Consider the following 25,523-nt stretch of genomic DNA (forward strand, 5'->3'; position numbering starts at 1 on the left):
GATTGATGTTAAATATGTTATGTATCCTGATATTATGTACTGAAGTTCTGATAGTTGAAGATTTGTGTTAGATGTACCCTTTACTCCTGTGTCATAACAACAGTTACAATACATTATAATACTTACATATTTGTTCTTATAACTTTGATGTGAATAATGCATTATAATGCACACGTAATGCCTTAAAAACATTATAATGTGTTGTATCATCTAATAAATACTCATAAAAACATTTACAATGCAACTTAAACACACTTACCTATTTGTGCTTATAACTATTAAGTGTGTGATGATTTATAACACACTGAAAATATTATCTACTTAAGCTCTAATGGGTTATATATCCTATGGTCTCATGTTTTACTTTCTTGAAATTGTTTACTTCAGATCTGCACAGTATCATGCAACATCTTATTAGTGGTCTTTCACTGCTCAAAGTAAAGTGATGACAACAGTCTTTTAAACATCTAAAAAGCTTTATAATATGGTATTAATATTTATAAGTGGTCTTTGTCTGCTTTAAGTAAAGTGACAAAAGTTAGTTATTCTTATAAACATACATAAGATATCATGAATGGGTTATGACACATTTGCTTTGAACTTTATTTTTTGTATTTTTTTATTTAATGTGAACATTTAAATTGCAAAACTAAAAAAAAAATAAAATGTGCTCCATTATGTAAAATCAACAAAACAATACTGTATTGTTTAAAATGTAAAGGGTTTCCAGTGAGCTTACTCTTAAGTAGCTCACAGGGAAATTTGCATTAACCTAATAAGAAATACTCAAATAGAAATAAATTAACAGCTTACCTGCAGGCTAAGCAATGGAACTGTAAACTGTTTTTCTGTCTCTCTGATTTGTGTTATGAGAATATGCAAAGTCATAAAATGCTTAGCTAAGCAAAAGACATGAGTAAAACCATGGCGTTTGCTGGAACGGCAAGTGAAACCAAACACAGGAACAGTCCTCTCTAATTACATTACTCAGGCAGCCCTGTTAACATCTCCTAAAAGAAGTATCAAAACCTGCACTCCACCTGTTTTCATTTGAGTATTTTTTTTCTTTAATTTCAGTGGTCAGTGCAGAACGACATCTACCAATAAATGTGCTCAATGTCTCCGTTTTATCGTTCCACTGGCCCATGGACTTCAAAACATCAGGGGCAGCAAGATGCAATTCTGCAATAATTGTAGTTCTTGCAATTGTATTTCTGTCCACTCCAATAGCATCAAATGCAGCTTTCATTGATTTCCCCTTCTTGAAGGCTTCTAGTGCATCAAGTTATCTGCGAATGATGCCTCGGGTGTTCCTCACTGAATAAAAATAAATATTGTTATTCATATATATTGTTATGCTTATTGTTACTTTTTCAAAGGCATTTTCATATAGTTCTCAAATTCTCTACAATATTGGTTCATCTATCACAAAACCTAATATTTTTAGTTATAAATTTAATCTTCAACAGCCCTTTCGCTGCCTTTTATTTATTGTTTTAATTATACTGTTCACTCTGCATTTTGAACAGTTTTGAGATATTGAGCTTCAAAGTTTTTGCATCCCACAGATATTTGTAGATAGGGCTGTGTAATTAATCAACTTCGATTTTCATGCGCATCTTGTCAGTAAAGCCAGTTCTGTGATTAGTAGTAAATCTCCATAATTGCAGATGATTTGCCTTAGATTATGAACATGATATTGCCTAGCTTCTCGGTGAACTACAAGGTGATGGCGATTTACTACTAATCACAGAATCTGCTTTACTGACGAGCTGCACGATTACTCAATTTTGACAAAAATTGCATATAGAACCTTTTAATTCCAAAGCAGCGACTTATCCACAATGTAACTTACTACGTACTACAGATTCTATGATTAGTAGTAAATCGCCATCACCTTGTAGTTCACCGAGAAGCTAGGCAATATCATGTTCATAATCTAAGGCAAATCATCTGCAATTATGGAGATTTACTACTAATCACAGAACTGGCTTTACTGACAAGATGCGCATGAAAATCGAAGTTGATTAATTACACAGCCCTATCTACAAATATCTGTGGGATGCAAAAACTTTGAAGCTCAATATCTCAAAACTGTTCAAAATGCAGAGTGAACAGTATATTATGAATCTCCAGGATTCATCCTGGAGAATAATAATAATAATAATAATAATAATAATAATAATAAACGGAGCAATTCCAAGAGGGTCCTCACACCATCGGTGCTCGGGCCCTAATAATAATAATGCAAAGGCAAAATGGCTCGATAGCGCCACCTATACACTTTCAACATAGCGCGCCTCGAGCTCCGTTTCAAGTACATGTACAAAAATCGGTACACACATGTAACACACCAGTAATTACAAAAAAGTCTCTTGGTACGAAATCCTAATCCCAACAGGAAGTCGGTTATTTTGAAATTTCCCTGCAAAATTGGCGTTTTTTTTGCCATTTTCAGGGGTTGTACTTTAACGAACTCCTCCTAGAGATTTATTCAGATGAACACCAAACTTGGTCAGTGTAATCTAAAGCCATTTGCGATGTTAAATTGCGAAGGACTTGAGGTTTCGTTAAAGGGCGGGTCCATGGCGGCCTGACAAATTTCGATGTTTCGCCATGAAAAAGGAAGTTGCTGTAACTCAGACATACAATGTCCAATCTGCCCCAAACTTCACATGTTGGATAAGACTCTTGACCTGAACAGATCTACATGCCAATATTCAGTTATAGTCATAGCGCCACCTATTGGCAACAGGAAGTGAAATATTTTACACTGCGACAAACTACTCCTAGAAATTTTATGACATCAATGTTATTTTTGTGGTCAGTCTAATCTAAAGACCTGTGTGATGTTTAGTTGTGAAGATCTTGAGTTTTCGTTAAAAGGCGTGTCCATGGCGCCGTGACGAAGTTTGATGTGTCGCCATGGGAATAAAAGATGTTATAACTCAGGCATAAAATGTCCGATCTTGCCCAAACTTCACATGTGTGATAAGGGTCCTGGCCTGAAACAGATCTGAAGGCCAATATTCCATTGGGTGTGGCAAAATGGCTCGATAGCGCCACCTATACATTTTCAACAGAGTGCATTTACACTTTTAACGGAGTGCGCCTCAAGCTATGTTTCACGTACATGTACAAAAATCGGTACACACATGTAACACACCAATATCTACGAAAAAGTCTCTTGGTACAAAATCCGAATCCAAACAGGAAGTCAGTTATTTAGAATTTTCTCTGCAAAATTGGTGTTGTTTTTGGCATTTTCAGGGGTTGTACTTTAACGAACTCCTCCTAGAGATTTATTCAGATCAACATCAAACTTGGTCAGTTAAATCTAAAGGCCTTTGCGAAGGTAAATTGGGAAGATCTTGAGGTTTCGTTAAAGGGAGTGTCCATGGCGGCCTGACAAATTTCGATGTTTCGCCATGAAAAAGGAAGTTGCTGTAACTCAGACATACAATGTCCAATCTGCCCCAAACTTTGAATGTTAGATAAGACTTCTGCCCTTAACAGATCTACATGCCCATATTCAATAATAGTCATAGCGCCACCTGCTGGCAACAGGAAGTGACATATTTTATGCTGAGACAAACTACTCCTAGAGATTTTTTGACATTAATGTATTTTTGTGGTCAGTCTAATCTAAAGGCCTGTGTAATGTTAAATTGTGGCAATCTTGAGTTTTTGTTAAAGAGCGTGTCCATGGCAAAAATGACAAAATTTGATGTCTCGCCACAGCAAGAGAGGTTGTTGTAACTCGGGCATAAAATGTTTGATCTTCCCCAAACTTCACATGTTCGATAAGAGTGCAGCCCTGAACACATCTGAAGGCCAATATTCCATTATAGTGATAGCGCCACCTGCTGGCAACAGGAAGATTTGCACATATATGGAATAAACATAGAATATTCTACTTATATTTATGAGTTTAAACGCATATTTCTCACCGTTCACCTATTTACTAGAGCCACTCGCTGCCGGTGAGCCCGGGTGCGAGGGCCCGTTCATCGCTGCTTGCAGCTTTAATTATTATTATTATTATTATTATTATTCTCTAAGATGAATCGCATTTTTGAGAGCCTAAACATGCTCGAAAAGTCATGAAACTTTGCACACACCTCCGAACTGGCGAAAATTTACGTCTGATATGGGTTTCAGAAGTGGGTGTGGCAAAATGGCTCGACAGCGCCACCTATACACGTTCAACGGTGTGCGCCTCGAGCTACGTTTCACGTACATGTATGAAAATTGGTATACACATGTATCTCTCCAATACCTACAAAAAAGTCTCTTGGAGCAAAATCCGAAACCCAACAGGAAGTCGGTTATTTTTAATTTTATGAGCAAATTTTGTGTCATTTTTGTCATTTCCATGCTTTGTATTTTAACGAACTCCTCCTAGAGATTAATTCAGATCAACACCAAAGTTGGTATGCCTAATCTAAAGGCCTTTGCGATGTTAAATTGCGAAGATTTTGAGTTTTCGTTAAAGGGCGTGTCCGTGGCGGCCTGGCGAATTTCGATGATTCGCCATGAAAAATGAAGTTGCTATAACTCAGACATACAATGTCCAATCTGCCCCAAACTTCACATGTTTGATGAGACTCCGAACCTGAACAGATTGACATGCCCATATTCAGTTATAGTCATAGCGCCACCTATTGGCAACAGGAAGTGACATATTTTACACTGCGACTAACTACTCCTAGAAATTTTATGACATCAATGTCTTTTTGTGGTCAGTCTAATCTAAAGGCCTGTGCGATGTTAAGTTGTGAAGATCTTGAGTTTTCGTTAAGGGGCGTGTCCATGGCGCCGTGACAAAATTTAAAGTCTCGCCATGGGAATAAAAGATGTTATAACTCAGGCATAAAATGTCCGATCTTCCCCAAACTTCACATGTTTGATAAAAGTCCTGGCCTGAACAGATCTGAAGGCCAATATTCCATCGGGTGTGGCAAAATGGCTCGATAGCGCCATCTATACACTTTCAACGGAGTGCGCCTCGATCTATGTTTCACGTACATGTACAAAAATTGGTACACACATGTAACACACCAATACCTACAATAAAGTATCTTGGCACGAAATCCTAATCCCAACAGGAAGTCGATTATTTTGAATTTTCCCTGCAAAATTGGTGTTGTTTTTGCCATTTTCAGGGGTTGTACTTTAACGAACTCCTCCTAGAGATTTATTCAGATGAACACCAAACTTGGTCAGTGTAATCTAAAGCCCTTTGCGATGTTAAATTGCGAAGGACTTGAGGTTTCGTTAAAGGGCGTGTCCGTGGCGGCCTGACAAATTTCGATGTTTCGCCATGAAAAAGGAAGTTGCTGTAACTCAGACATACAATGTCCAATCTGCCCCAAACTTCACATGTTGGATAAGACTCTTGGCCTGAACAGATCTACATGCCAATATTCAGTTATATTCATAGCGCCACCTATTGGCAACAGGAAGTGGAATATTTTACACTGCGACAAACTACTCCTAGAAATTTTATGACATCAATGTTATTTTTGTGGTCAGTCTAATCTAAAGACCTGTGTGATGTTTAGTTGTGAAGATCTTGAGTTTTCGTTAAAAGGCGTGTCCATGGCGCCGTGACGAAGTTTGATGTGTTGCCATGGGAATAAAAGATGTTATAACTCAGGCATAAAATGTCCGATCTTGCCCAAACTTCACATGTGTGATAAGGGTCCTGGCCTGAACAGATCTGAAGGCCAATATTCCATCGGGTGTGGCAAAATGGCTCGATAGCGCCACCTATACATTTTCAACAGAGTGCATTTACACTTTTAACGGAGTGCGCCTCAAGCTATGTTTCACGTACATGTACAAAAATCAGTACACACATGTAACACACCAATATCTACGAAAAAGTCTCTTGGTACAAAATCCGAATCCAAACAGGAAGTCAGTTATTTAGAATTTTCTCTGCAAAATTGGTGTTGTTTTTGGCATTTTCAGGGGTTGTACTTTAACGAACTCCTCCTAGAGATTTATTCAGATCAACATCAAACTTGGTGAGTTAAATCTAAAGGCCTTTGCGAAGTTAAATTGGGAAGATCTTGAGGTTTCGTTAAAGGGAGTGTCCATGGCGGCCTGACAAATTTAGATGCTTCGCCATGAAAAAGGAAGTTGCTGTAACTCAGACATACAATGTCCAATCTGCCCCAAACTTTGAATGTTAGATAAGACTTCTGCCCTTAACAGATCTACATGCCCATATTCAATTATAGTCATAGCGCCACCTGCTCGCAACAGGAAGTGACATATTTTACGCTGAGACAAACTACTCCTAGAGATTTTTTGACATTAATGTATTTTTGTGGTCAGTCTAATCTAAAGGCCTGTGTAATGTTATATTGTGGCAATCTTGAGTTTTTGTTAAAGAGTGTGTCCATGGCACCATGACAAAATTTGATGTCTCGCCACAGCAAGAGAAGTTGTTGTAACTCAGGCATAAAATGTTTGATCTTCCCCAAACTTCACATGTTCGATAAGAGTGCAGCCCTGAAAACATCTGAAGGCCAATATTCCATTATAATGATAGCGCCACCTGCTGGCAACAGGAAGATTTGCACATATATGGAATAAACATTGATATATTCTACTTATATTTATGAGTTTAAACGCATATTTCTCACCGTTCACCTATTTACTAGAGCCACTCGCTGCCATTGAGCCCGGGTGCGAGGGCCCGTTCATCGCTGCTTGCAGCTTTAATTAGGGCCCGAGCACCGATGGTGTGAGGACCCTCTTGGAATTTCTCCGTTTATTATTATTATTATTATTATTATTATTCTTCTCTAAGATGAATCGCATTTTTGAGAGCCTAAACATGCTCGAAAAGTCATGAAACTTTGCACACACCTCAGAACTGGCAAAAATTTACGTCTGATATGGGTTTCAGAAGTGGGTGTGGCAAAATGGCTCGACAGCGCCACCTATACACGTTCAACGGTGTGCGCCTCGAGCTACGTTTCACGTACATGTATGAAAATTGGTATACACATGTATCTCTCCAATACCTACAAAAAAGTCTCTTGGAGCAAAATCCGAAACCCAACAGGAAGTCGGTTATTTTTAATTTTATGAGCAAATTTTGTGTCATTTTTGTCATTTCCATGCGTTGTATTTTAACGAACTCCTCCTAGAGATTAATTCAGATCAACACCAAAGTTGGTATGCCTAATCTAAAGGCCTTTGCGATGTTAAATTGCGAAGATTTTGAGTTTTCGTTAAAGGGCGTGTCCGTGGCGGCCTGGCGAATTTCGATGATTCGCCATGAAAAATGAAGTTGCTATAACTCAGACATACAATGTCCAATCTGCCCCAAACTTCACATGTTTGATGAGACTCCAAACCTGAACAGATTGACATGCCCATATTCAGTTATAGTCATAGCGCCACCTATTGGCAACAGGAAGTGACATATTTTACACTGCGACTAACTACTCCTAGAAATTTTATGACATCAATGTCTTTTTTGTGGTCAGTCTAATCTAAAGGCCTGTGCGATGTTAAGTTGTGAAGATCTTGAGTTTTCGTTAAGGGGCGTGTCCATGGCGCCGTGACAAAATTCAAAGTCTCGCCATGGGAATAAAAGATGTTATAACTCAGGCATAAAATGTCCGATCTTCCCCAAACTTCACATGTTTGATAAAAGTCCTGGCCTGAACAGATCTGAAGGCCAATATTCCATCGGGTGTGGCAAAATGGCTCGATAGCGCCACCTATACACTTTCAACGGAGTGCGCCTCGATCTATGTTTCACGTACATGTACAAAAATTGGTACACACATGTAACACACCAATACCTACAAAAAAGTCTCTTGGTACGAAATCCTAATCCCAACAGGAAGTCGGTTATTTTGAATTTTCCCTGCAAAATTGGTGTTGTTTTTGGCATTTTCAGGGGTTGTACTTTAACAAACTCCTCCTAGAGATTTATTCAGATCAACATCAAACTTGGTCAGTTAAATCTAAAGGCCTTTGCAAAGTTAAATTGGGAAGATCTTGAGATTTCGTTAAAGGGAGTGTCCATGGCGGCCTGACAAATTTTGATGTTTCGCCATGAAAAAGGAAGTTGCTGTAACTCAGACATACAATGTCCAATCTGCCCCAAACTTTGCATGTTAGATAAGACTTTTGCCCTTAACAGATCTACATGCCCATATTCAATTATAGTCATAGTGCCACCTGCTGGCAACAGGAAGTGACATATTTTACGCTGAGACAAACTACTCCTAGAGATTTTTTGACATTAATGTATTTTTGTGGTCAGTCTAATCTAAAGGCCTGTGTAATGTTAAATTGTGGCAACCTTGAGTTTTTGTTAAAGAGTGTGTCCATGGCAAAAATGACAAAATTTGATGTCTCACCACAGCAAGAGAAGTTGTTGTAACTCAGGCATAAAATGTTTGATCTTCCCCAAACTTCACATGTTCGATAAGAGTGCAGCCCTGAACACATCTGAAGGCCATTATTCCATTATAATGATATCGCCACCTGCTGGCAACAGAAAGATTGGCACATATATGGAATAAACTTTGATATATTCCACTTATATTTATGAGTTTAAATGCATATTTCTCACCGTTCACCTATTTACTAAAGCCACTCGCTGCCGGTGAGCCCGGGTGCGAGGGCCCGTTCATCGCTGCTTGCAGCTTTAATTATTATTATTATTCTTCTTCTCCAGAATGAATCGCATTTTTGAGGGCCTAAACATACTCAAAAAGTCATGAAACTTTGCACACACCTCAGAACAGGCGAAAATGGACATCTGATATGGGTTTCAGAAGTGGGTGTGGCAAAATGGCTCGACAGCGCCACCTATACATGTTCAACGGTGTGCGCCTCGAGCTATGTTTCACGTACATGTATGAAAATCGGTACACACATGTAACTCTCCAATACCTACAAAAAAGTCTCTTAGAGCAAAATTCTAAACCCAACAGGAAGTCGGTTATTTTTAATATTATGAGCAAATTTTGTGTCATTTTTGCCAATTCCATGAGTTGTATTTTAACGAACTCCTCCTAGAAACTTATTCAGATCAACACCAAATTTGGTATGCCTTATCTAAAGGCCTTTGCGATGTTAAATTGCGAAGATTTTGAGTTTTCGTTAAAGGGCGTGTCCGTGGCGGCCTGGCGAATTTCGATGATTCGCCATGAAAAATGAAGTTGCTATAACTCAGACATACAATGTCCAATGTGCCCAAAACTTCACATGTTTAATAAGACTCCTGACCTGAACATATTTACATGCCCATATTCAGTTATAGTCATAGCGCCATCTATAGGCAACAGGAAGTGACATATTTTACACTTCGACAGACTACTCCTAGAAATTTTTTGACATCAATGTCTTTTTTATGGTCAGTATAATCTAAAGGCCGGTGCAATGTTAAATTATGAAGATCTTGAGTTTTCGTTAAGGGGCGTGTCCATGGCGCCGTGACAAACATCAAAGTCTCGCCATGGGAATAAAAGATGTTATAACTCAGGCATAAAATGTCTGATCTTCCCCAAACTTCACATGTATGATAAAAGTCCTGGCCTGAACAGATCTGAAGGCCAATATTCCATCGGGTGTGGCAAAATGGCTCGATAGCGCCACCTATACACTTTCAACGAAGTGCACCTCGAGCTATGTTTCACGTACATGTACAAAAATTGGTACACACATGTAACACACCAATACCTACAAAAAAGTCTCTTGGTACGAAATCTTAATCCCAACAGGAAGTCGGTTATTTTGAATTTTCCCTGCAAATTTGGTGTTGTTTTTGCCATTTTCAGGGGTTGTACTTTAACAAACTCCTCCTAGAGATTTATTCAGATGAACACCAAACTTGGTCAGTGTAATCTAAAGCCATTTGCGATGTTAAATTGCGAAGGACTTTAGGTTTCGTTAAAGGGCGTGTCCATGGTGGCCTGACAAATTTCGATGTTTCGCCATGAAAAAGGAAGTTGCTGTAACTCAGACATACAATGTCCAATCTGCCCCAAACTTCACATGTTGGATAAGACTCTTGACCTGAACAGATCTACATGCCAATATTCAGTTATAGTCATAGCGCCACCTATTGGCAACAGGAAGTGAAATATTTTACACTGCAACAAACTACTCCTAGAAATTTTATGACATCAATGTTATTTTTGGTGTCAGTCTAATCTAAAGACCTGTGTGATGTTTAGTTGTGAAGATCTTGAGTTATCGTTAAAAGGCGTGTCCATGGCGCCGTGACGAAGTTTGATGTGTCTGTGACGAGTGGGGCGGGGCCGAGGGACATGGGAGCGAGGCCGGGGGAGTGATTGGAGATGAACTACACCTGTTCGTCCCACCGGTCTCGAGGCCCATGGAGGAGATGGAAGGATATAAAACTGGAGCGACGACAGTGAAGGAGGAGAGAGGACCAGGCCTGGGCTTTTAGTTGTGTTTTGGTTTTTATTTTATGCGCACCAGTCGTCCGTGAGGGGCTGGTGCGCTGTTTTGTGTTTATTTTGTTATTAAAATGTTTTTGATTGTCCGCCGGTTCCCGCCTCCTTCTTCCGGATGAATATGAAGGTTGATATCGTTACAGTGGTGCCGAAAACCCGGGAGAAGGAGGGACGCGCTGCTGAAGATCCCTCGCCGCTGTGGTGAATCCGCGGTGCCATCGAGCTGGCGAGGAGTGTGCCGCCATGGACGCTCGAGACCGGTGGGACGAACAGGTGTAGTTCATCTCCAATCACTCCCCCGGCCTCGCTCCCATGTCCCTCGGCCCCGCCCCACTCGTCACAGTGTCGCCATGGGAATAAAAGATGTTATAACTCAGGCATAAAATGTCCGATCTTGCCCAAACTTCACATGTGTGATAAGGGTCCTGGCCTGAACAGATCTGAAGGCCAATATTCCATTGGGTGTGGCAAAATGGCTCGACAGCGCACCTATACACGTTCAACGGTGTGCGCCTCGAGCTACGTTTCACGTACATATATGAAAATTGGTATACACATGTATCTCTCCAATACCTACAAAAAAGTCTCTTGGAGCAAAATCCGAAACCCAACAGGAAGTCGGTTATTTTTAATTTTATGAGCAAATTTTGTATCATTTTTGTCATTTCCATGCGTTGTATTTTAACGAACTCCTCCTAGAGATTAATTCAGATCAACACCAAAGTTGGTATGCCTAATCTAAAGGCCTTTGCGATGTTAAATTGTGAAGATTTTGAGTTTTCGTTAAAGGGCGTGTCCGTGGCGGCCTGGCGGATTTCGATGATTCGCCATGAAAAATGAAGTTGCTATAACTCACACATACAATGTCCAATGTGTCCAAAACTTCACATGTTTAATAAGACTCCTGACCTGAACAGATTGACATGCCCATATTCAGTTATAGTCATAGCGCCACCTATAGGCAACAGGAAGTGACATATTTTACACTGCGACTAACTACTCCTAGAAATTTTATGACATCAATGTCTTTTTTGTGGGCAGTCTAATCTAAAGGCCTGTGCGATGTTAAATTGTGAAGATCTTGAGTTTTCGTTAAAAGGCGTGTCCATGGCGCCATGACGAAGTTCGATGTCTCGCCAAGGGAATAAAATATGTTATAACTCAGGCATAAAATGTCCGATCTTCCCCAAACTTCACATGTGTGATAAGAGTCTTGGCCTGAACACATCTGTAGGCCAATATTCCATCGGGTGTGGCAAAATGGCTCGATAGCGCCACCTATACACTTTCAACATAGCGCGCCTCGAGCTCCGTTTCCCGTACATGTACAAAAATCGGTACACACATGTAACACACCAATACCTACAAAAAAGTCTCTTGGTACGAAATCTGAAACCCAACAGGAAGTCGGTTATTTTTAATTTTATGAGCAAATTTTGTGTCATTTTTGTCATTTCCATGCGTTGTATTTTAACGAACTCCTCCTAGAGATTCATTCAGATCAACACCAAAGTTGGTATGCCTAATCTAACGGCCTTTGTGATGTTAAATTGCGAAGGACTTGAGGTTTCGTTAAAGGGCGTGTCCATGGCGGCCTGACAAATTTAGATGTTTCGCCGTGAAAAAGGAAGTTGCTATAACTAAGACATACAATGTCCAATCTGCCCAAAACTTCACATGTTTAATACGACTCCTGACCTGAACATATTTACATGCCCATATTCAGTTATAGTCATAGCGCCACCTATTGGCAACAGGAAGTGAAATATTTTACACTGCGACAAACTACTCCTAGAAATTTTATGACATCAATGTTATTTTTGTGGTCAGTCTAATCTAAAGACCTGTGTGATGTTTAGTTGTGAAGATCTTGAGTTTTCGTTAAAAGGCGTGTCCATGGCGCCGTGACGAAGTTCGATGTGTCGCCATGGGAATTAAAGATGTTATAACTCAGGCATAAAATGTCCGATGTTGCCCAAACTTCATATGTGTGATAAGAGTCCTGGCCTGAACAGATCTGAAGGCCAAAATTCCATTGGGTGTGGCAAAATGGCTCGATAGCGCCACCTATACACTTTCAACTGAGTGCATATACACTTTCAACGGAGTGCGCATCAAGCTATGTTTCACGTACATGTACAAAAATCGGTACACACATGAAACACACCAATATCTACGAAAAAGTCTCTTGGTACGAAATCCGAATCCAAACAGGAAGTCAGTTATTTAGAGTTTTCTCTGCAAAATTGGTGTTGTTTTTGGCATTTTCAGAGGTTGTACTTTAACGAACTCCTCCTAGAGATTTATTCAAATCAACACCAAACTTGGTCAGTTAAATCTAAAGGCCTTTGCGAAGTTAAATTGGGAAGATCTTGGGATTTCGTTAAAGGGCGTGTCCATGGCGGCCTGACAAATTTCGATGTTTCGCCATGAAAAAGGAAGTTGCTGTAACTCAGACATACAATGTCCAATCTGCCCCAAACTTTGAATGTTAGATAAGACTTCTGCCCTTAAAAGATCTACATGCCCATATTCAATTATAGTCACAGCGCCACCTGCTGGCAACAGGAAGTGACATATTTTACGCTGAGACAAACTACTCCTAGAGATTTTTTGACATTAATGTATTTTTGTGGTCAGTCTAATCTAAAGGCCTGTGTACTGTTAAATTGTGGCAATCTTGAGTTTTTGTTGAAGAGCGTGTCCATGGCAAAAATGACAAAATTTGATGTCTCGCCACAGCAAGAGAAGTTGTTGTAACTCAGGCATAAAATTTTTGATCTTCCCCAAACTTCACATGTTCGATAAGAGTGCAGCCCTGAACACATCTGAAGGCCAATATTCCATTATAGTGATAACGCCACCTGCTGGCAACAGGAAGATTTGCACATATATGGAATAAACATTGATATATTCTACTTATATTTATGAGTTTAAACGCATATTTCTCACCGTTCACCTATTTACTAGAGCCACTCGCTGCCGGTGAGCCCGGGTGCGAGGGCCCCTTCATCGCTGCTTGCAGCTTTAATTATTATTATTATTCTTCTTCTCTAAGATGAATCGCATTTTTGAGAGCCTAAACATGCTCGAAAAGTCATGAAACTTTGCACACACCTCAGAACTGGCGAAAATTTACGTCTGATATGGGTTTCAGAAGTGGGTGTGGCAAAATGGCTCGACAGCGCCACCTATACACGTTCAACGGTGTGCGCCTCGAGCTACGTTTCACGTACATGTATGAAAATTGGTATACAGATGTATCTCTCCAATACCTGCAAAAAATTATCTTGGAGCAAAATCCGAAACACAACAGGAAGTCAGTTATTTTTAATTTTATGAGCAAATTTTGTGTCATTTTTGCCATTTCCATGCGTTGTATTTTAACGAACTCCTCCTAGAGATTAATTCGGATCAACACCAAAGTTGGTATGCCTAATCTAAAGGCCTTTGCGATGTTAAATTGTGAAGATTTTGAGTTTTCGTTAAAGGGCGTGTCCGTGGCGGCCTGGCGAATTTCGATGATTCGCCATGAAAAATGAAGTTGCTATAACTCACACATACAATGTCCAATGTGTCCAAAACTTCACATGTTTAATAAGACTCCTGACCTGAACAGATTGACATGCCCATATTCAGTTATAGTCATAGCGCCACCTATAGGCAACAGGAAGTGACATATTTTACACTGCGACTAACTACTCCTAGAAATTTTATGACATCAATGTCTTTTTTGTGGGCAGTCTAATCTAAAGGCCTGTGCGATGTTAAATTGTGAAGATCTTGAGTTTTCGATAAAAGGCGTGTCCATGGCGCCATGACGAAGTTCGATGTCTCGCCAAGGGAATAAAATATGTTATAACTCAGGCATAAAATGTCCGATCTTCCCCAAACTTCACATGTGTGATAAGAGTCTTGGCCTGAACACATCTGTAGGCCAATATTCCATCGGGTGTGGCAAAATGGCTCGATAGCGCCACCTATACACTTTCAACATAGCGCGCCTCGAGCTCCGTTTCCCGTACATGTACAAAAATCGGTACACACATGTAACACACCAATACCTACAAAAAAGTCTCTTGGTACGAAATCTGAAACCCAACAGGAAGTCGGTTATTTTTAATTTTATGAGCAAATTTTGTGTCATCTTTGTCATTTCCATGCCTTGTATTTTAACGAACTCCTCCTAGAGATTCATTCAGATCAACACCAAAGTTGGTATGCCCAATCTAACGGCCTTTGTGATGTTAAATTGCGAAGGACTTGAGGTTTCGTTAAAGGGCGTGTCCATGGCGGCCTGACAAATTTCGATGTTTCGCCGTGAAAAAGGAAGTTGCTATAACTAAGACATACAATGTCCAATCTGCCCAAAACTTCACATGTTTAATACGACTCCTGACCTGAACATATTTACATGCCCATATTCATTTATAGTCATAGCGCCACCTATTGGCAACAGGAAGTGAAATATTTTACACTGCGACAAACTACTCCTAGAAATTTTATGACATCAATGTTATTTTTGTGGTCAGTCTAATCTAAAGACCTGTGTGATGTTTAGTTGTGAAGATCTTGAGTTTTCGTTAAAAGGCTTGTCCATGGCGCCGTGACGAAGTTCGATGTGTCGCCATGGGAATTAAAGATGTTATAACTCAGGCATAAAATGTCCGATGTTGCCCAAACTTCATATGTGTGATAAGAGTCCTGGCCTGAACAGATCTGAAGGCCAAAATTCCATTGGGTGTGGCAAAATGGCTCGATAGCGCCACCTATACACTTTCAACTGAGTGCATATACACTTTCAACGGAGTGCGCCTCAAGCTATGTTTCACGTACATGTACAAAAATCGGTACACACATGTAACACACCAATATCTACGAAAAAGTCTCTTGGTACGAAATCCGAATCCAAACAGGAAGTCAGTTATTTAGAGTTTTCTCTGCAAAATTGGTGTTGTTTTTGGCATTTTCAGAGGTTGTACTTTAACGAACTCCTCCTAGAGATTTATTCAAATCAACACCAAACTTGGTCAGTTAAATCTAAAGGCCTTTGCGAAGTTAAATTGGGAAGATCTTGAGATTTCGTTAAAGGGAGTGTCCATGGCGGCCTGACAAATTTTGATGTTTCGCCATGAAAAAGGAAGTTGCTGTAACTCAGACATACAATGTCCAATCTGCGCCAAACTTCACATGTTAGATAAGACTTCTGCCCTTAACAGATCTACATGCCCATATTCAATTATAGTCATAGCGCCACCTGCTGGCAACAGGAAGTGACATATTTTACGCTGAGACAAACTACTGCTAGAGATTTTTTGACATTAATGTATATTTGTGGTCAGTCTAATCTAAAGGCCTGTGTAATGTTAAATTGTGGCAATCTTGAGTTTTTGTTAAAGAGCGTGTCCATGGCAAAAATGACAAAATTTGATGTCTCGCCACAGCAAGAGAAGTTGTTGTAACTCAGGCATAAAATGTTTGATCTTCCCCAAACTTCACATGTTCGATAAGAGTGCAGCCCTGAACACATCTGAAGGCCAATATTCCATTGTAATGATAGTGCCACCTGCTGGCAACAGGAAGATTGGCACATATATGGAATAAACGTTGATATATTCTACTTATATTTATGAGTTTAAACGCATATTTCTCACCGTTCACCTCTTTACTAAAGCCACTCGCTGCCGGTGAGCTTGGGTGCGAGGGCCCATTCATCGCTGCTTGCAGCTTTAATTATTAGGGCCCGAGCACCGATGGTGTGAGGACCCTCTTGGAATTGCTCCGTTTATTATTAGGGCCCGAGCACCGATGGTGTGAGGACCCTCTTGGAATTGCTCCGTTTATTATTATTATTATTATTAGGGCCCGAGCACCGATGGTGTGAGGACCCTCTTGGAATTGCTCCGTTTATTATTATTATTATTATTCTCTAAGATGAATCGCATTTTTGAGAGCCTAAACATGCTCGAAAAGTCATGAAACTTTGCACACACCTCAGAACTGGCGAAAATTTACGTCTGATATGGGTTTCGGAAGAGGGTGTGGCAAAATGGCTCGACAGCGCCACCTATACACGTTCAACGGTGTGCGCCTCGAGCTACGTTTCACGTACATATGTGAAAATTGGTATACACATGTATCTCTCCAATACCTACAAAAAAGTCTCTTGGAGCAAAATCCGAAACCCAACAGGAAGTCGGTTATTTTTAATTTTATGAGCAAATTTTGTGTCATTTTTGTCATTTCCATGCGTAGTATTTTAACGAACTCCTCCTAGAGATTAATTCAGATCAACACCAAAGTTGGTATGCCTAATCTAAAGGCCTTTGCGATGTTAAATTGCGAAGATTTTGAGTTTTCGTTAAAGGGCGTGTCCGTGGCGGCCTGGCGAATTTCGATGATTCGCCATGAAAAATGAAGTTGCTATAACTCAGACATACAATGTCCAATGTGTCCAAAACTTCACATGTTTAATAAGACTCCTGACCTGAACAGATTGACATGCCCATATTCAGTTATAGTCATAGCGCCACCTATAGGCAACAGGAAGTGACATATTTTACACTGCGACTAACTACTCCTAGAAATTTTATGACATCAATGTCTTTTTTTGTGGTCAGTCTAATCTAAAGGCCTGTGCGATGTTAAATTGTGAAGATCTTGAGTTTTCGTTAAAAGGCGTCTCCATGGCGCCATGACGAAGTTCGATGTCTTGCCAAGGGAATAAAATATGTTATAACTCAGGCATAAAAATGTCCGATCTTTCCCAAACTTCACATGTGTGATAGAAGTCCTGGCCTGAACACATCTGTAGGCCAATATTCCTTCGGGTGTGGCAAAATGGCTCGATAGCGCCACCTATACACTTTCAACATAGCGCGCCTCGAGCTCCGTTTCAAGTACATGTACAAAAATCGGTACACACATGTAACACACCAGTACCTACAAAAAAGTCTCTTGGTAGGAAATCCTAATCCCAACAGGAAGTCGGTTATTTTGAAATTTCCCTGCAAAATTGGCGTTGTTTTTGCCATTTTCAGGGGTTGTACTTTAACGAACTCCTCCTAGAGATTTATTCGGATGAACACCAAACGTGGTCAGTGTAATCTAAAGCCATTTGCGATGTTAAATTGCGAAGGACTTGAGGTTTCGTTAAAGGGCGTGTCCATGGCGGCCTGACAAATTTCGATGTTTCGCCATGAAAAAGGAAGTTGCTGTAACTCAGACATACAATGTCCAATCTGCCCCAAACTTCACATGTTGGATAAGACTCTTGACCTGAACAGATCTACATGCCAATATTCAGTTATAGTCATAGCGCCACCTATTGGCAACAGGAAGTGAAATATTTTACACTGCGACAAACTACTCCTAGAAATTTTATGACATCAACGTTATTTTTGTGGTCAGTCTAATCTAAAGACCTGTGTGATGTTTAGTTGTGAAGATCTTGAGTTTTCGTTAAAAGGCGTGTCCATGGCGCCGTGACGAAGTTTGATGTGTCGCCATGGGAATAAAAGATGTTATAACTCAGGCATAAAATGTCCGATCTTGCCCAAACTTCACATGTGTGATAAGGGTCCTGGCCTGAACAGATCTGAAGGCCAATATTCCATTGGGTGTGGCAAAATGGCTCGATAGCGCCACCTATACATTTTCAACATAGTGCATATACACTTTTAACGGAGTGCGCCTCAAGCTATGTTTCACGTACATGTACAAAAATCGGTACACACATGTAACACACCAATATCTACGAAAAAGTCTCTTGGTACAAAATCCGAATCCAAACAGGAAGTCAGTTATTTAGAATTTTCTCTGCAAAATTGGTGTTGTTTTTGGCATTTTCAGGGGTTGTACTTTAACGAACTCCTCCTATAGATTTATTCGGATGAACACTAAACTTGGTCAGTGTAATCTAAAGCCATTTGCGATGTTAAATTGCGAAGGACTTGAGGTTTCGTTAAAGGGCGTGTCCATGGCGGCCTGACAAATTTCGATGTTTCGCCATGAAAAAGGAAGTTGCTGTAACTCAGACATACAATGTCCAATCTGCCCCAAATTTTGAATGTTAGATAAGACTTCTGCCCTTAAAAGATCTACATGCCCATATTCAATTATAGTCATAGCGCCACCTGCTGGCAACAGGAAGTGACATATTTTACGCTGAGACAAACTACTCCTAGAGATTTTTTGACATTAATGTATTTTTGTGGTCAGTCTAATCTAAAGGCCTGTGTACTGTTAAATTGTGGCAATCTTGAGTTTTTGTTGAAGAGCGTGTCCATGGCAAAAATGACAAAATTTGATGTCTCGCCACAGCAAGAGAAGTTGTTGTAACTTGGGCATAAAATGTTTGATCTTCCCCAAACTTCACATGTTCGATAAGAGTGCAGCCCTGAACACATCTGAAGGCCAATATTCCATTATAGTGATAACGCCACCTGCTGGCAACAGGAAGATTTGCACATATATGGAATAAACATTGATATATTCTACTTATATTTATGAGTTTAAACGCATATTTCTCACCGTTCACCTATTTACTAGAGCCACTCGCTGCCGGTGAGCCCGTGTGCGAGGGCCCGTTCATCGCTGCTTGCAGCTTTAATTATTATTATTCTTCTTCTCTAAGATGAATCGAATTTTTGAGTGCCTAAACATGCTCGAAAAGTCATGAAACTTTGCACACACCTCAGAACTGGCGAAAATTTACGTCCGATATGGGTTTCAGAAGTGGGTGTGGCAAAATGGCTCGACAGCGCCACCTATACACGTTCAATGGTGTGCGCCTCGAGCTACGTTTCACGTACATGTATGAAAATTGGTATACAGATGTATCTCTCCAATACCTACAAAAAAGTCTCTTGGAGCAAAATCCGAAACCCAACAGGAAGTCGGTTATTTTTAATTTCATGAGCAAATTTTGTGTCATTTTTGTCATTTCCATGCGTTGTATTTTAACGAACTCCTCCTAGAGATTAATTCAGATCAACACCAAAGTTGGTATGCCTAATCTAAAGGCCTTTGCGATGTTAAATTGCGAAGATTTTGAGTTTTCGTTAAAGGGCGTGTCCGTGGCGGCCTGGCGAATTTCGATGATTCGCCATGAAAAATGAAGTTGCTATAACTCAGACATACATTGTCCAATCTGCCCCAAACTTCACATGTTTGATGAGACTCCGAACCTGAACAGATTGACATGCCCATATTCAGTTATAGTCATAGCGCCACCTGCTGGCAACAGGAAGTGACATGTTTTACGCTGCGACAAACTACTCCTTGAAATTTTATGACATCAATGTTATTTTTGTGGTCAGTCTAATCTAAAGACCTGTGTGATGTTTACTTGTGAAGATCTTGAGTTTTCGTTAAAAGGCGTGTCCATGGCGCCGTGACGAAGTTCGATGTGTCGCCATGGGAATAAAAGATGTTATGTCCGATCTTGCCCAAACTTCACATGTGTGATAAGGGTCCTGGCCTGAACAGATCCGAAGGCCAATATTCCATTGGGTGTGGCAAAATGGCTCGATAGCGCCACCTATACACTTTCAACTGAGTGCATATACACTTTCAACGGAGTGCGCCTCAAGCTATGTATCACTTACATGTACAAAAATCGGTACACACATGTAACACACCAATACCTACAAAAAAGTCTCTTGGTATGAAATCCGAAACCCAACAGGAAGTTGGTTATTTAGAATTTTCTCTGCAAACTTGGCGTTGTTTTTGCCATTTTCAGGGGTTGTACTTTAACAAACTCCTCCTAGAAACTTATTCAGATCAACACCAAATTTGGTATGCCTAATCTAAAGGCCTTTGCGATGTTAAATTGCGAAGATTTTGAGTTTTCGTTAAAGGGCGTGTCCGTGGCGGCCTGGCGAATTTCGATGATTCGCCATGAAAAATGAAGTTGCTATAACTCAGACATACAATGTCCAATGTGCCCAAAACTTCACATGTTTAATAAGACTCCTGACCTGAACATATTTACATGCCCATATTCAGTTATAGTCATAGCGCCACCTATAGGCAACAGGAAGTGAAATATTTTACACTTCGACAGACTACTCCTAGAAATTTTTTGACATCAATGTCTTTTTTATGGTCAGTATAATCTAAAGGCCTGTGCAATGTTAAATCGTGAAGATCTTGAGTTTTCGTTAAGGGGCGTGTCCATGGCGCCGTGACAAAATTCAAAGTCTCGCCATGGGAATAAAAGATATTATAACTCAGGCATAAAATGTCAGATCTTCCCCAAACTTCACACGTGTGATAAAAGTCCTGGCCTGAACAGATCTGAAGGCCAATATTCCATCGGGTGTGGCAAAATGGCTCAATAGCGCCACCTATACACTTTCAACGTTGTGCACCTCGAGCTATGTTTCACGTACATGTACAAAAATTGGTACACACATGTAACACACCAATACCTACAAAAAAGTCTCTTGGTACGAAATCCTAATCCCAACAGGAAGTCTGTTATTTTGAATTTTCCCTGCAAAATTGGTGTTGTTTTTGCCATTTTCAGGGGTTGTACTTTAACGAACTCCTCCTAGAGATTTATTCAGATGAACACCAAACTTGGTCAGTGTAATCTAAAGCCATTTGCGATGTTAAATTGTGAAGGACTTGAGGTTTCGTTAAAGGGCGTGTCCATGGTGGCCTGACAAATTTTGATGTTTCGCCATGAAAAAGGAAGTTGCTGTAACTCAGACATACAATGTCCAATCTGCCCCAAACTTCACATGTTGGATAAGACTATTGACCTGAACAGATCTACATGCCAATATTCAGTTATAGTCATAGCGCCACCTATTGGCAACAGGAAGTGAAATATTTTACACTGCGACAAACTACTCCTAGAAATTTTATGACATCAATGTTATTTTTGTGGTCAGTCTAATCTAAATACCTGTGTGATGTTTAGTTGTGAAGATCTTGAGTTTTCGTTAAAAGGCGTGTCCATGGCGCCGTGAAGAAGTTCGATGTGTCGCCATGGGAATAAAAGATGTTATAACTCAGGCATAAAATGTCCGATCTTGCCCAAACTTCACATGTGTGATATGGGTCCTGGCCTGAACAGATCTGAAGGCCAATATTCCATTGGGTGTGGCAAAATGGCTCGATAGCGCCACCTATACACTTTCAACTGAGTGCATATACACTTTCAATGGAGTGCGCCTCAAGCTATGTTTCACGTACATGTACAAAAATCGGTACACACATGTAACACACCAATATCTACGAAAAAGTCTCTTGGTACGAAATCCGAATCCAAACAGGAAGTCAGTTATTTAGAATGTTCTCTGCAAAATTGGTGTTGTTTTTGGCATTTTCAGGGGTTGTACTTTAACGAACTCCTCCTAGAGATTTATTCAGATCAGCTTCAAACTTGGTCAGTTAAATCTAAAGGCCTTTGCGATGTTAAATTGGGAAGATCTTGAGATTTCATTAAAGGGAGTGTCCATGGCGGCCTGACAAATTTCGATGTTTCGCCATGAAAAAGGAAGTTGCTGTAACGCAGACATACAATGTCCAATCTGCCCCAAACTTTGCATGTTAGATAAGACTTCTGCCCTTAACAGATCTACATGCCCATATTCAATTATAGTCATAGCGCCACCTGCTGGCAACAGGAAGTGACATATTTTACGCTGAGACAAACTACTCCTAGAGATTTTTTGACATTAATGTATTTTTGTGGTCAGTCTAATCTAAAGGCCTGTGTAATGTTAAATTGTGGCAATCTTGAGTTTTTGTTAAAGAGCGTGTCCATGGCAAAAATGACAAAATTTGATGTCTCGCCACAGCAAGAGAAGTTGTTGTAACTCAGGCATAAAATGTTTGATCCTCCCCAAACTTCACATGTTTGATAAGAGTGCAGCCCTGAACACATCTGAAGGCCAATATTCCATTATAATGATAGCGCCACCTGCTGCCAACAGGAAGATTGGCACATATATGGAATAAACATTGATATATTCTACTTAAATTTATGAGTTTAAATGCATATTTCTCACCGTTCACCTATTTACTAAAGCCACTCGCTGCCGGTGAGCCCGGGTGCGAGGGCCCGTTCATCGCTGCTTGCAGCTTTAATTAGGGCCTGAGCACCGATGGTGTGAGGACCCTCTTGGAATTGCTCCGTTTATTATTATTAGGGCCCGAGCACCGATGGTGTGAGGACCCTCTTGGAATTGCTCCGTTTATTATTATTATTATTATTATTATTAGGGCCCGAGCACCGATGGTGTGAGGACCCTCTTGGAATTGCTCCGTTTATTATTATTATTATTATTATTATTATTATTATTATTATTATTATTATTATTATTATTATTATTCTTCTCCAGGATGAATCGCATTTTTGAGGGCCTAAACATACTCAAAAAGTCATGAAACTTTGCACACACCTCAGAACCGGCGAAAATGTACATCTGATATGGGTTTCAGAAGTGGGTGTGGCAAAATGGCTCGACAGCGCCACCTATACATGTTCAACGGTGTGCGCCTCGAGCTATGTTTCACGTACATGTATGAAAGTCGGTACACACATGTAACTCTCCAATACCTACAAAAAAGTCTCTTAGAGCAAAATTCTAAACCCAACAGGAAGTCGGTTATTTTTAATATTATGAGCAAATTTTGTGTAATTTTGGTCATTTCCATGTGTTGTATTTTAACGAACTCCTCCTAGAGATTTCTTCAAATCAACACCAAATTTGGTATGCCTAATCTAAAGGCCTTTGCGATGTTAAATTGCGAAGATCTTGAGTTTTCGTTGAAGGGCGTGTCCGTGGCGGCCTGGCGAATTTCGATGATTCGCCATGAAAAATGAAGTTGCTATAACTCAGACATACAATGTCCAATCTGCCCCAAACTTCACATGTTTGATGAGACTCCGAACCTGAACAGATTGACATGCCCATATTCAGTTATAGTCATAGCGCCACCTATTGGCAACAGGAAGTGACATATTTTACACTGCCACGAACTACTCCTAGAAATTTTATGACATCAATGTCTTTTTTGTGGTCAGTCTAATCTAAAGGCCTGTGCGATGTTAAGTTGTGAAGATCTTGAGTTTTCGTTAAAAGGTGTGTCCATGGCGCCGTGACGGAGTTCGATGTCTCGCCATGGGAATAAAAGATGTTATAACTCAGGCATAAAATGTCCGATCTTCCCCAAGCTTCACATGTGTGATAAGAGGCCTGGCCTGAACACATCTGTAGGCCAATATTCCATCGGGTGTGGCAAAATGGCTCGATAGCGCCACCTATACACTTCCAATATAGCGCGCCTCGAGCTCCGTTTCACGTACATGTACAAACATTGGTACACACATGTAACACACCAATACCTACAAAAAAGTCTCTTGGTACGAAATCCGAATCCCAACAGGAAGTCAGTTATTTAGAATTTTCTCTGCAAAATTGGTGTTGTTTTTGCCATTTTCAGGGGTTGTACTTTAACGAACTCCTCCTAGAGATTTATTCAGATCAACACCAAACTTGGTCAGTTAAATCTAAAGGCCTTTGCAATGTTAAATTGCCAAGATCTTGAGGTTTCGTTAAAGGGCGTGTCCATGGCGGCCTGACAAATTTCGATGTTTCGCCATGAAAAAGGAAGTTGCTGTAACTCAGACATACAATGTCCAATCAGCCCCAAACTTCACATGTTAGATAAGACTTCTGCCCTTAACAGATCTACATGCCCATATTCAGTTATAGTCATAGCGCCACCTGCTGGCAACAGGAAGTGACATGTTTTACGCTGCGACAGACTACTCCTAAAAATCTTTTGACAGTAATGTATTTTTTTTGGTCAGTCTAATCTAAAGGCCTGTGCAATGCTAAATTGTGGAGATCTTCAGTTTTTGTTAAAGGGCGTGTCCATGGCGCCATGACAAAATTTGATGTCTCGCCACAGCAAGAGAAGTTGTTGTAACTCAGGCATAAAATGTTCAATCTTCCCCAGACTCCGCATGTTCGATAAGAGTCCTGGCCTGAACACATCTGAAGGCCAATATTCCATTATAATGATAGCGCCACCTGCTGGCAACAGAAAGATCGCCACATATGTGGAATAAACATTGATATATTCCACTTATATTTATGAGTTTAAATGCATATTTCTCACCGTTCACCTATTTACTAAAGCCACTCGCTGTCGGTGAGCCCGGGTGCGAGGGCCCGTTCATCGCTGCTTGCAGCTTTAATTCTTATATATTTTTTTTTAATTTGGAGTAATTCTAAATAAGCAGCCATGTACACAAGGTTAGTTATTTGCATAAAGCACGCCTAAACCATCAAGTTTTTTCCACAACAGTGATCCTTACAGCTTAATATCGCTCTCATCTACCTGCCGCTGTTTGCAGATGTGCTTTCACCCGATCCTCTAGCAATGCCAATTCTGCTATTGTCAAAACCTGTTCAAGACCTTCATACAGAGCCAGACAATAGACCTCTCTTGAAACAGCTGTACGTAACTGCATTATTGAAAAACCTTGCAGCTGTCACTTTCACTGTATATGATGAAATATATTTAAGATTAAATTAATTTGTTTTATTTGACAATTTTATTACCTAATTTTATATATGCATTGTACATTACAATTAATTAGTATGCATACTTTAATGGATACATTGCACACATGTGGTTTCAGTTGTTCCTATATTTTGTCCTAAATATACACAAAAGTTTTGGTGTACCATGATATATTTTTAAAATCGTTTCTACAAACATTTCCTGCACAAATTTGTGCGTACTTATATATAGTGAATGAGACCCAATCATGTATTTATTAAGCAAACAGTCTTGTCGTAAAATTAAGCAGATAAAGCAAATAGAGCAGATCGTGGTCAACGTCTATTAATCACTATTCAAAAGAATAAGTATACCTGGTTTCCTTTCTTCATTTTTCTTTATTAGTTTTTTGATAAAGCTGTCTTTCTTTACCAACTCTTTAAGTGTTGCCAGCTCATGTGTGTTAGTTGGAGCAGGAGGATATGAAAATTTACAAAAATGTTACAAACCATACAATTATTCTGGCCCTTT

At 40.0% G+C, this 25,523-nt stretch overlaps 1 long non-coding RNA gene across 1 annotated transcript; it reads right to left on the reverse strand.

Annotated features, from left to right (window-relative positions):
• Positions 1-1,041: 1,041 nt before the first annotated feature.
• LOC132098059 (uncharacterized) lies at positions 1,042-24,975 on the reverse strand. Its single transcript, XR_009422829.1, has 2 exons — positions 24,828-24,975; positions 1,042-1,317 (listed from the first exon to the last, which is right to left on the reverse strand). It is a non-coding gene; the product is annotated as an uncharacterized LOC132098059 (long non-coding RNA).
• Positions 24,976-25,523: the final 548 nt, after the last annotated feature.

Source organism: Carassius carassius, chromosome 2, assembly GCF_963082965.1.
Source record: "Carassius carassius chromosome 2, fCarCar2.1, whole genome shotgun sequence".
NCBI lineage: Eukaryota > Metazoa > Chordata > Actinopteri > Cypriniformes > Cyprinidae > Carassius > Carassius carassius.